An 11,661-nucleotide genomic window follows, 5' to 3' on the forward strand; every position below is an offset into this window, starting at 1 on the left:
TTTTGTCAGGCTTCGATTTAGGCTTGACTGACTGAGAAGCAGCAGCGGCCTGTGAGTATGATGAAGCTTTAGGGAGGTCAGTTAGAGAGTTGGATCGTACAGGAGGTTTAGAAGTGGAGGTGGAGGTAGAGTGAGTGACTTGATTAACAAGCACGAGATAAGTCTGCGTCTCCACAGTGCACATCACAGGGCGGGACATCACTGCCGAAGCATAGGACCTATTCGGTGTGGGAGTTGCATGCAACTCCTTCACCATTTTCCTTGCTTCATAGAAAGAGATGCCCTCAGTCGCCTTCACCGCACAGACCTCTTTCTCCTCCTTCCACTTGGGACAATCCCTAGAGGAAGTGAAGTGAGCACCCTTGCAGTGAAAGCAGCTGACACCCTCTGATGTGCAATGGTCAGCATCATGACCTTGCGTTGCGCACTTGCCACAGACTGATTGAGAAGCCCGACAAGACTTTTCATGGTGTCCATATAACTGACATCGTAAACAACGAAGTGGGTTAGGGATGTATGTCCTTACGTTAACAATTTCATACCCCACTTTGATATGGGTTGGGAGAGTCACTTTACCGAAAGTCAATATAACCGTTGCCGTTTTCGTCCTCCTGCCCTCGGAAAATCTCGTGATGAAACGGGCTTCAATTACATCTTCATGAGCAAGTTCACGTATGATGTCGTCCTCTTCCATGACCATGAGGTCCCTGCAAGTGATGACTCCCTTGCAGGAATTCATGGAGTGAGGGATCGTCGGCACAACATCATAGCAATGGAATTTGCTCATCTTCATCAAATCCTTAACCTGGGACGAGTTTGCAGTCTTTACTAGGAGATCTCCGCTAGCAAGTTTTTTGACCTGTTCTACCTCTCCTGCACATCCATCAATCACCTTCTTGATAATGAAGGGATTGAGGCTGGACAGGGGAGTAGAACCAGCCGCGTGCAGCAAAACAAAACTCGCATTTTTTACATCAATGTCTAGCAGAGGGCATGTCCAGGGCAGTTCAGTCTGGGGGTAGTCCGTCCGTGAGACAGTCGGGGGTCGGTCAGGACTACCTCCCCCCCTGAAGGGGGGGGAGGCAGCAGTGGCGTCCTCCATAGTGACCACTTCCCCCTAAAGGGGGAAGTGGGAAGAAAGAGAAAAAACAAACAGGGGACAAAAAAACCAGGACAACACACCTATGGCTAAGATTGCCCTCTGAAACCACTCCAGGAAGGCCCGACCGTGTTACTTCACACCCCAGAGCGATCAGTGGGGGGGATCCTCCGTGGGCGAGTAAGCAAAGGTAATCTTAGTATATAGATATAGACACTTACTATATCTCTAGCAAGGGTAGGGAGGAAAATTAGTACTAGCTAATCCTAAGCGTCACCAGAAGGGTGAAAAAAAAAAAAAAGCTAATGCCTGTGAGGCAGCCCTGAAAACTAGAGGAGAGCCAGACACACACGTCCGTCCTCTCCCCAACCATCCATCAAAGTCCACTTGTTCTAGTCTCTCATCCATCCTTATATAAGCTTGCATTGTTCGAGAATGATCTACTGCTCCAGCATTCTAGGACATGCTAGTCCGGTACCTGCCCCTAGCAACAACGGTTACCAACTCGGAGACAACCCAAACATGCCAAAGTTTTCTTACATTTTACATAACATTGTAAATTATTTAGCATATTGGCGTAAATTAAATTAAATAATTAACAAGCAATCACATAAAACATTACTGAGAAAAAAAGCACACCAATTAATCTATAACTTACGAAATAACTACGCTGACAAACAGCAAGTAAACTGGCAACTCTGACTCGTACCGAAGCTACGGCAAACAACGTGAAACGTTGAGAAAATCTCGGCTACCTAACTGGCAAATCTCGCTTCTTAACAATACTTTTTTTTTTTTCTATGCAAGGAAGAAGCCAATGACCAGATGCCCAGAAAACTGCTCCCTCCAAGAAAAAAAAAAAAACATAATAGAGAGCCAAATTCAAGATCGGTTCGTTTGTTGAGAGATATTTCGTTTTTACACTAACTCTGCACATCTCTGGATCTTTATTGCACTGTTGTAACAATAGACTAGCACTAAAATGTGATTCTAGTCATGAAGTAGCGCTATGGAGAGGGTGTAGAGCCGTTGTATTGTCTTTTGCTGCTACTAAGCTAAGTGAAATAAGCTGCAAAAAAAAAAAAAAAAAAAAATCTGGGCCATGTTAAGATAAACAGGGTATAGTGATAATCTGGGATCCTATTTCTTTTGCTTACCATGGCATTCAGGTAAGAGTTATGTTATTCATGTTTTATGTCGGTGTAGTGTGGATAAGGCAGATTTTGAGACTGATCGGCTTTCCATGTAGCTAATAACTTTAATCGGCCTCTCTAAAATCGACAACAAAAAATTTGGCCCTAAACACGAGACAGTAGCACACACACACATACAGTATATATAAGCCGTCCTTCCTTTTTTTTTTTTTTTTTTTTTTTTTTTTCATGATGCGGTTTCCAGAGAAGATAGTATACCCATTTTTTCATCATAACTCAACGTATAAATTATCGGAATTCATAGTTCTGAGTGTAGCAGTATTTCAGAGGAACAGGGCCAGGGCTGGAATCCTGGTGCGAGCAGCTGGTGTCACTGAACTCAGGTGTCCAGCCACCCTTTATGAGCTGGTGGGTAACCTGGATGATGCAGTGGCCTTGTATCCCAGGATATTAGATAAAAAAACCCACAACAGTCTTTTTGGCCTAAGTTACGGAGATGAGCACCACGGCTAAGTGCATCATGACGTCTGCCCCCACCTTTACCCTTACGAATACCGCCCATCACTGTTGTTTTCCTCCTGATGTTAAATCCTCGGCAATACAATAGGCATGCACTGAAAAACTAGTAAGAAATGTTGATCTCTAATGACCTAACTTATCAAGGAAAAGTGAGTCAGAGTCCATTAACTGCTTGACCTTAATTAACAACCGGTAGGGAATAGATACAATAGATAATACAGTAGAAAAAGTGAAAGTAATTCAGTGCCTGTTTCACATTACGAGTCTTGTGCAGCTATACCTTTTTTATTCTAACCTGGCCATAAATTGCCAACCCTCTGAGTTGTGGCAATAGATTAGCACTAGAATATGCTGCTAGTCACAAAGAAGTGGTGTGGAAAGGATGTAGGGCCATAGTATTACCCTTTTCTGTCACTGAGCTACGTGAAATAAGTTACAAAAGGATGAAAATTTTGGCCAAGTTGAAGTGAATGAACTATGCGCATAAGGGCTTTTGACGCGTTGCTTTGGTCACACTTCACCCAAATTCCAAAATAACAGTATGATTCGGTGGTAGGTGGGGAAGCCCATCATCCATTCACTCGATGTAGCGCTGCCTCTCTCTCTCTCTCTCTCTCTCTTCCTAATCTCCGAAAGAAAGATGGTGAGTTGAAGGCGGAGAGTTACTTCAGCCTGCAGTCGACTAGTTGCTGCTACTACTACTACTACTACTACTACTACTACTACTACTACTACTACTACTACCACTACCACGACTGCTACTGCTACTACTTCTCCTCCTCCTACTACTACTGGTACTGCCACGACTGCTACTGCTACTACTACTTCTTCTTCTTCTACTAGTACTATTACTGCTACTACTCCTACTACTACTACTACTACTACTACTACAAGATACAAGTCAACGGTAGGGGAAATAAACAGAGGGTAGAGGGAATACGGAGGGATAGACGAGATGGCATAATATGGCGTTGGGTAGATAAGTGGGATGAGACGCATATACTCAGTAAAAATGGGTGTTATCTGAGAGGCGACTTTGGTAATGAAAAGATAAGTCACTGAAACGAGAGAGTGAAAAGATGCGTGTGTGTGTGTGTGTGTGTGTGTGTGTGTGTGTGTGTGTGTGTGTGTGTGTCTTGAGAAAAGGTTGATGCAAAGGAGTGGGCAGGCTGGACTTGGATGGCAGTGTGTGTTTGGTGTGGGCGGAACTGTATCGGAGCTTGATACACTGTGTTGATTGGTAGGCATTATCGTGCTGTTTACTTCAAAAACTTTCTCCAAGCACATGAAGGCGGACATCATCATCATCATCATCATCATCTTCTACTTCTTTTTCTTCTTCTTCTTTCTCTTCTTCTTAATCATCACTGATCAGGAGGAACGAAGTAAGAAAGCAGTGTCCTCATAAGCTTAGCGTCTTCAATACAGTAATAAAGATAAGAAAAAGACAAATCTCTATACGGCGCGCGACAATTATTTCAATACTTCCGAAGAGACTAGATCATCTCCCGCTGCACAATCTTAGTTACCTGCGATCAAGACGATACCGCTAATGGCAGAGAAAAACATGGAGAGAAGATCTGCACTGGAATGGAATCAGGTACCCCAGACGCAGGCTTTTGCCAGCACAGGTATACACCAGGAACAGCTATACACCAGGAACATGTATACACCAGGAACAAGTATACACCAGGAACAGGTATACACCAGGCACAAGTATACACCAGGAACAGGTATACACCAGGAACAAGTATACACCAGGAACAGGTATACACCAGGCACAAGTATACACCAGGAACAGGTATACACCAGGAACAGGTATACATCAGGAACAGGTATACATCAGGAACAGGTATACACCAGGAACAGGTATACACCAGAACAGGTATACACCAAGAACAGGTATACACCAGGAACAGGTATACACCAGGCACAGGTATATGCCAGGCACAGGTATATGCAGGCACAGGTATATGCAGGCACAGGTATATGCCAGGCACAGTATAGGCCAGGCACAGTATAGGCCAGGCACAGGTTTACACCTGGCACAGGTATATGCCAGGCACAGGTATGTGCCAGGCACTGGTATACACAAGGTAAACACCAGAAACAGGCATACACCAGGTATACGCCAGGGGGTATGGGGGTTTTTCAAGAATGCTCCCCCAGTATCCCTGCTTGTCATAAAAGGCGACTAAAAGGGTTGGCGGAGGGTTAGTGCCCCTCCCTGGAAAACAACTAACTAAAAAAACAAACAATAAGCCTCGGACAAGGACTGACCAAACGATGACGACCAAGGACCGGACAAAGGACATGGTTATCGGAACGTGGAATGTAAGGGGAGCGTGTCACGAATCAAATTCGCAACATTTCCCTTTTGTGAGAAGCCACGAACTATTAGTGGAAAACTCACTGTTTATCGTTCAGTTAACCGCTCATTCGGACAGAAGTTTTGTCAAATCAATTTTTCATTGTCATACGTGATCGTCTCTGTGTGAGACATTGGCGCTTCCGCTGAGCGATTTGTTTTGGGCGCGTTTCGCTCACTTGACCGTTAGAAAAATGCGGCCTACTGCTCCCCCTTTGTTCCCACGACTTAGTCAGTCGAGCGTTTGCGGTGACGGAGAGGGGTTCTGTGCTCCAGAAGTGCGAGAGAAGAGGTCGCTAGCACCCAGACTCCACTGAGTACAAACCTCCAGACTCCCACCTTAGTTGGTGATACATCGCATTCATCGACCAGTATTTCCTTTTTGTATTTCCCTAGTCTTAAGAGTTTAATTAAGGTGTTTTTCCTAGGCGTAAGGATTTAGCTCTTGTGTGAGTGAGTGAGTGCGATCTCTTTATTTGATTTTGAAGTGTAACGTTAAATTTATTTAACGTTCTTTTGCTTGAGCTTAATGTAATGTAAACTCTTGTTTCATTTCTCCATAATTAAGCTTATTTCCCACATAGCTCCTAGCTTGCATAGACGTTTTGCCCTTCATAACTGGTACTTAGACCAGTTTTGTATTAAACTTAAAATCCGTTGTGCCTCCTAGGAGTTAAGCACCAGCAAGAACCTGATACCATTGTTAGTATTAGTTATTGTCAGGGGTGAAGTAACTTTCTCCAGAGGCTACAGTACTATTGAACAGCAATTGAGTGATTAGTCTCTGCTGTGTACTGTCGAGAAAATTTATAAATTCTCGTTCTTAGAGAATCGTTGCTTGATGTAGCAAGACAATCATTGTCTCTGCTCTTCAGTATTATTGAATATTATTATCAATTAAATAATATTTAAGCATTTATTTCAAAAACAGTCTGATAAAATAAAAAACCCCGTGACAATTGGCGACCTCATTCCAGGATATTAACTCCTAGCTCTAAAGCTATTCACGAAATAGTGCTCACTCGTTCATACTTAGGTAATTATCATTAAAGTTTATAGGCACAAGTTTACTGGTGTTTACAGTTAATTTAGCAAGTGAATTTTTGCTTTATTAATCAATAGAGTACTTAACTCTAGTTTATTCTTGGTAACGCCAGACGATTTTATTTGCTCCTGGGTAGCCGCCGTACCCATTGCGTTAATTATTGAGTCTTCCCAGTCATTTGCATTTTTGCTTTATTCTTTGCCAGTTAACTAGATAAGACTGGTCACCACTAGCTTGTGTCTGTATTCTTTATTTGTGTTATTAGCATTCGTTTGCGAAGCAGTATCAGCCACGCAACCGACCGTTGGGACAAACTTTTTCACCACCAGCTCAAAAGAGGCAGGAAGCGAACGTAGCCTTCATTCCTCAGCAGCAGCAAGGTGGTCACGTCCCTACCAGTATGGGTACTCCCCCACAGTTCACTAGTCCCCCAGTGACAGTGAACCCCCCTCCACAGATGGCCAATGTTCCATCTTCCTAATATAACCCCCAAGGCACAATGTTTGCCGCATCAATTCAGCAGCCTCATGAGTGGCTAGCTGCTTCCTCCACAGGCCCTCCCACAGGTGACAGTACCTTCCTTGTTCAGCCAGGGTTTGTGGGAGGCATTCCTGTGAAGGTCCTGAGAGACAATGGTTCCTCAGGTTGCTCTGTCAAGCAGAGTCTAGTTCGGCCTGAGCAGTATACAGGTCGACAGATCCATGCAAAGCTTATTGATGGATCAGTGAGATTGTTCCCTGAGGCATGTATCCAGGTGGCATCTCCATTTTATACTGGTACGACACTTGCAGTTGTCATGCTAGAACCCTTATTTGAACTCATCATCGGCAATATTTCCGGTGTCAAGGATAGTTGCTCCGATGATAACGCTACTCAGACTTCGGCTGCTGCGGTAACACGAGCCATGACTGAGGCTCCAGACTGTGTCACCCCAGTGATCATTGAATCGCCGCAAGATCTGATGTGTAGTCAACTTGTTGTGCAAGAACAACATTCTGACCCGACACTTGCTGCCGTGCGGAACAAACAAAAGGGTCGAGTGATTAAGTATTCACGGGGAGGTCGAGCCAAGTTCCTTCGCAAACAAGGACGGCTCTACCGTGAGTGACGAACACCCGAGGGCGAGGTTCGACTGCAGTTTGTTGTTCCCGCCAAGTACCGCCTAGCAGTGTTACAATGGGGTCATTGTTCAGCCTCAGGAGGTCACATGGGGAAAAGGAAGACCCAGGGCCATATCCGAGCTGACTTTTTCTGACCAGGGATGGGACGGGACATAGATATTTTTGTCCGTTCCTGCTGTGTGTGTCAAAGTAACACCACTAATCAGGGATATGTCCTTCCTGTGCCGTTTGTAACCACACCTGTAATCTCTGAGTCAGTTGAGAGACAGGGTAGTGGTGAAGTGGGTGCAGACCTGATGTCTCGCCTACTAACTGCTGACTAACATGAGCAGTTGTTGTATGCTGGGTTCCGTGATAGGCATCCTCTGTCGGAAATTTAGGAATAATTCCTCCCATTTTCTATTTTAGTTGGTGATGGGCGAATAATATTTCACCAGGGTTTCCAGCTTTTATTTGAGTAATCCAAGGACCAGCCTGGTTCCCAGTCAAAAGTGTAGACCTGACGTCTCACTTGTTGGCCCCACAGGACACAGTATGTTCAGGGCCTGTACATACACGTGTACTGTAGGTTAAGGGGGAAGTGAGAACTCCGCAAAGGCGACTTGAGGCTATGGAAGACCCGAGTTTCCACAAGGATTCTCAGCTCCCCGATATTAATATAAATACTGTAGGTTAAGGCACAGGTTGAGTACCCGTGTGCAGTTCGAGGCTATGGAAGACCCGAGTTTGCACAAGGATTCTCAACTTGCCGACCATAATCGTGTGCTATAATTAATGGCGACCTCGATTGTACGTCGTAGCACTGACTGCTAGGCTGAGAGAGTAATTGTAACATAATAAAATTTTGTCTTATTGACACTTTTGATGCTCCACCTCAATTAATTTTGCAGGTACAGCAATGGGCGTAGCAGTTTTGCTGTGCGGGCCAGCTGATCGTCTGCCGCACACTGCCGCCTCTTCTCCTCTGCCTTCGTCGTCGCCATATTATTTACTGTGTCATTTTACACATAGGTACAGTCACACTACAACTGTCACACCTACACCGTGTATTACATACACCACGCTACACAACAATTAGTTGTCAGTGTATACGTAGCGAATTTTCGCTCAGTTGACCTGAGTACAGGATTTTCACCGTCGTCACGGAGTTTTTCCCTCAAGCTTGCTTCTATTAACGTAAATACGAGGTTTTTTCGCTCACTGGCGACTGTGACTTTCTCCTGTAGCAGGATAACACACACACCACAGTGTGAATCTTGTGTGACTGAGTTAGGATGTGTACCCATATATATATATCCACAAATTTTTTCCCATAACGAAAAAATTTAATTTTGTAATGGCGTAATGTCACGAATCAAATTCGCGACATTTCTTTTTTGTGAGAAGCCACGAACTATTAGTGGAAAACTCACTGTTTATCGTTCAGTTAACCGCTCATTCGGACAGAAGCTTTGTCAAATCAATTTTTCATTGTCATATGTGATCGTCTCTATGTGAGACATTGGCGCTTCCGCTGAGCGATTTGTTTTGGGCACGTTTCGCTCACTTGACCGTTAGAAAAATGCGGCCTACTGCTCCCCCTTTGTTCCCACGACTTAGTCAGTCGAGCGTTTGCGGTGACGGAGAGGGGTTCTGTGCTCCAGAAGTGCGAGAGAAGAGGTCGCTAGCACCCAGACTCCACTGAGTACAAACCTCCAGACTCCCACCTTAGTTGGTGATACATCGCATTCATCGACCAGTATTTCCTTTTTGTATTTCCCTAGTCTTAAGAGTTTAATTAAGGTGTTTTTCCTAGGCGTAAGGATTTAGCTCTTGTGTGAGTGAGTGAGTGCGATCTCTTTATTTGATTTTGAAGTGTAACATTAAATTTATTTTTGTAATCAATAAATTTAACAGTTCTTTTGCTTGAGCTTAATGTAATGTAAACTCTTGTTTCATTTCTCCATAATTAAGCTTATTTCCCACATAGCTCCTAGCTTGCATAGACGTTTTGCCCTTCATAACTGGTACTTAGACCAGTTTTGTATTAAACTTAAAATCCGTTGTGCCTCCTAGGAGTTAAGCACCAGCAAGAACCTGATACCATTGTTAGTATTAGTTATTGTCAGGGGTGAAGTAACTTTCTCCAGAGGCTACAGTACTATTGAACAGCAATTGAGTGATTAGTCTCTGCTGTGTACTGTCGAGAAAATTTATAAATTCTCGTTCTTAGAGAATCGTTGCTTGTTGTAGCAAGACAATCATTGTCTCTGCTCTTCAGTATTATTGAATATTATTATCAATTAAATAATATTTAAGCATTTATTTTAAAAACAGTCTGATAAAATAAAAAAACCCGTGACAGAGCGAATGATGAGGTGAAAGAGAGAGAGATTGTCCAGGTGCTTGGGGGTGCGAAAGTGGATGTATGTGTAATAACTGAAACAAAATGGGAGGAGAAAGTGTGAGAGAATGGGAGTATGGATGGGGTATATGTGCAGGAGTAGGTGAGAATGAGAGGGCAAAGGAAGGAGAATGTATAATTGTGAGTAAAAGATGGAAGAAGAGCATAAGACAGTATGGATCAGTTGGGTCAAGGATTATGTGGGTAAAGTTGAAAGTTGGAATACAAATGTGGGTGATTGTGTGTGTGTATGCGCCAACGCAAGATCATGCTAGAAGAGTGAGAGAGGAGTTCTGGACAAATGTAGAAGTGTGCATGGAAAAGTTTGGAAGGCATGAGAGAGTGTTTTTGATCAGTAATATGAATGGTAAAGTTGGGAATGTGAAGGTGGATGGAGTAGTTGGTGAGTGGGGTGTGCCTGCTGAGATAGATGAGAATGGCAGTGCGTTAGTGGACATTTGTGCTGGGAGGGGGTTGGTGATAGCCAATACCCTCTTCAGGCATAAAATGATCCACAGGTATACATGGCGAGTGATAAGGGTGGGTGGTGAACTGAATGAAAGGAAGGCAATGATTGATTATGTGTGTGTGGATGAAAGGATACGAAGATGTGTAATGGATGCAAGAGCTTATAGAGGTTGGGGGAGTGGACTTTCTGAGCACTACTTGGTGGTGGCCAGAATTAGGATTCAAGTAAGATGGAGGAATAGAAGAAGGGAAAGACGAGAGGAAGGAATAGTTGCAAGGAGAGTGGAAAGGTTACAAGAGGATAAGAAAAAGGCAGAGTATAGGAGAGAAGTAGAGGAACGATTGGGCAAATATGAATTGGAGCAGATGGGAGACGTGGAAGGTGTGTGTAGGATATTTACAGAAGAAATATGTGCAGCATGTGATGTGGTGTGTGGAAGGAAGAGAAGACGGAGGGGGGTGCAAGGAACAGCGTGGTGGACTGAAGAGGTGAGACAGGCTGTGGCACAAAAGAAGAAAGCATACAATGAATGGATGAGAAATAGGGGCGTGGAAGAAGTTGAGAGGCAGAAGAAAGAGTTATATGTAGAGAGAAAGAGAGAGGTGAAAAGATTAGTAAGAGAGAGTAAGAAGAGAGTGAATGAGGAATTTGGAAGGAATTTGAGTGTAAAGTGGAGGGACTGTAAGAAAATGTTCTGGAAAGAGGTGAAAAGAGTAAGACAGGGTGGAAGTGAAGTTAGCAGGGGAGTGAAAAATAAAAATGGTAGATTACTAGTGGAGAAGGGAGAAAAAGTGAGCAGATGGAGAAAATACTTTAAGAAATTGTTGAACATAGAGGATGGAAGTAATGCGAGTATAAGTGGCTGGGGAATGGCTGGGAGAAGGAGGGAGGTGAGAAGACAGGAAGAAATCAGTAGGATAGAAGTTGTGGAAGCAATGAAGAAAGTTAAATTGGGGAAAGCCCCAGGAATTGATGGAGTGCGTGGTGAAATGCTGAAGCATGGGGGATAGATAGTAGTAGAATGGATGTGGAAGATGTGCAGATTGGCCTGGGAGGAAAGTAGAGTCCCGGATGATTGGAAGTCAGGTATAATTATTCCCTTGTACAAAGGAAAAGGGGAAAAAGAAGTGTGTGGTAATCATAGGGGCATTTGTCTTCTTAGTATAATAGGAAAAGTGTATGGTAGGATACTTATTGACAGAGTTAGAGAAAGAACAGAGAAATTAGTTGGAGAAGAACAGGGAGGCTTTAGGAAGGGAAGAGGTTGTGTAGATCAGATATTCATTCTTAGATCTTTAGTGGAAAAGTTTCTAGAGAAGGGAAAGAAGTTGTATGCGGCTTTCATGGATTTGGAGAAAGCATATGACAGGATGGATAGACAAGGATTGTGGAAAGTGTTAAGAATATATGGAGTAGATGGGAAGTTGTTGTATGCTGTGAAGAGTATGTACGATGGTGCGAAGGCTGCAGTGCATGTGGATGGTGAACTAAGTGAATTTTTCT

Source organism: Coenobita brevimanus, chromosome 73, assembly GCF_032717465.1.
Source record: "Coenobita brevimanus isolate Jiangsu-jjx chromosome 73, ASM3271746v2, whole genome shotgun sequence".
NCBI lineage: Eukaryota > Metazoa > Arthropoda > Malacostraca > Decapoda > Coenobitidae > Coenobita > Coenobita brevimanus.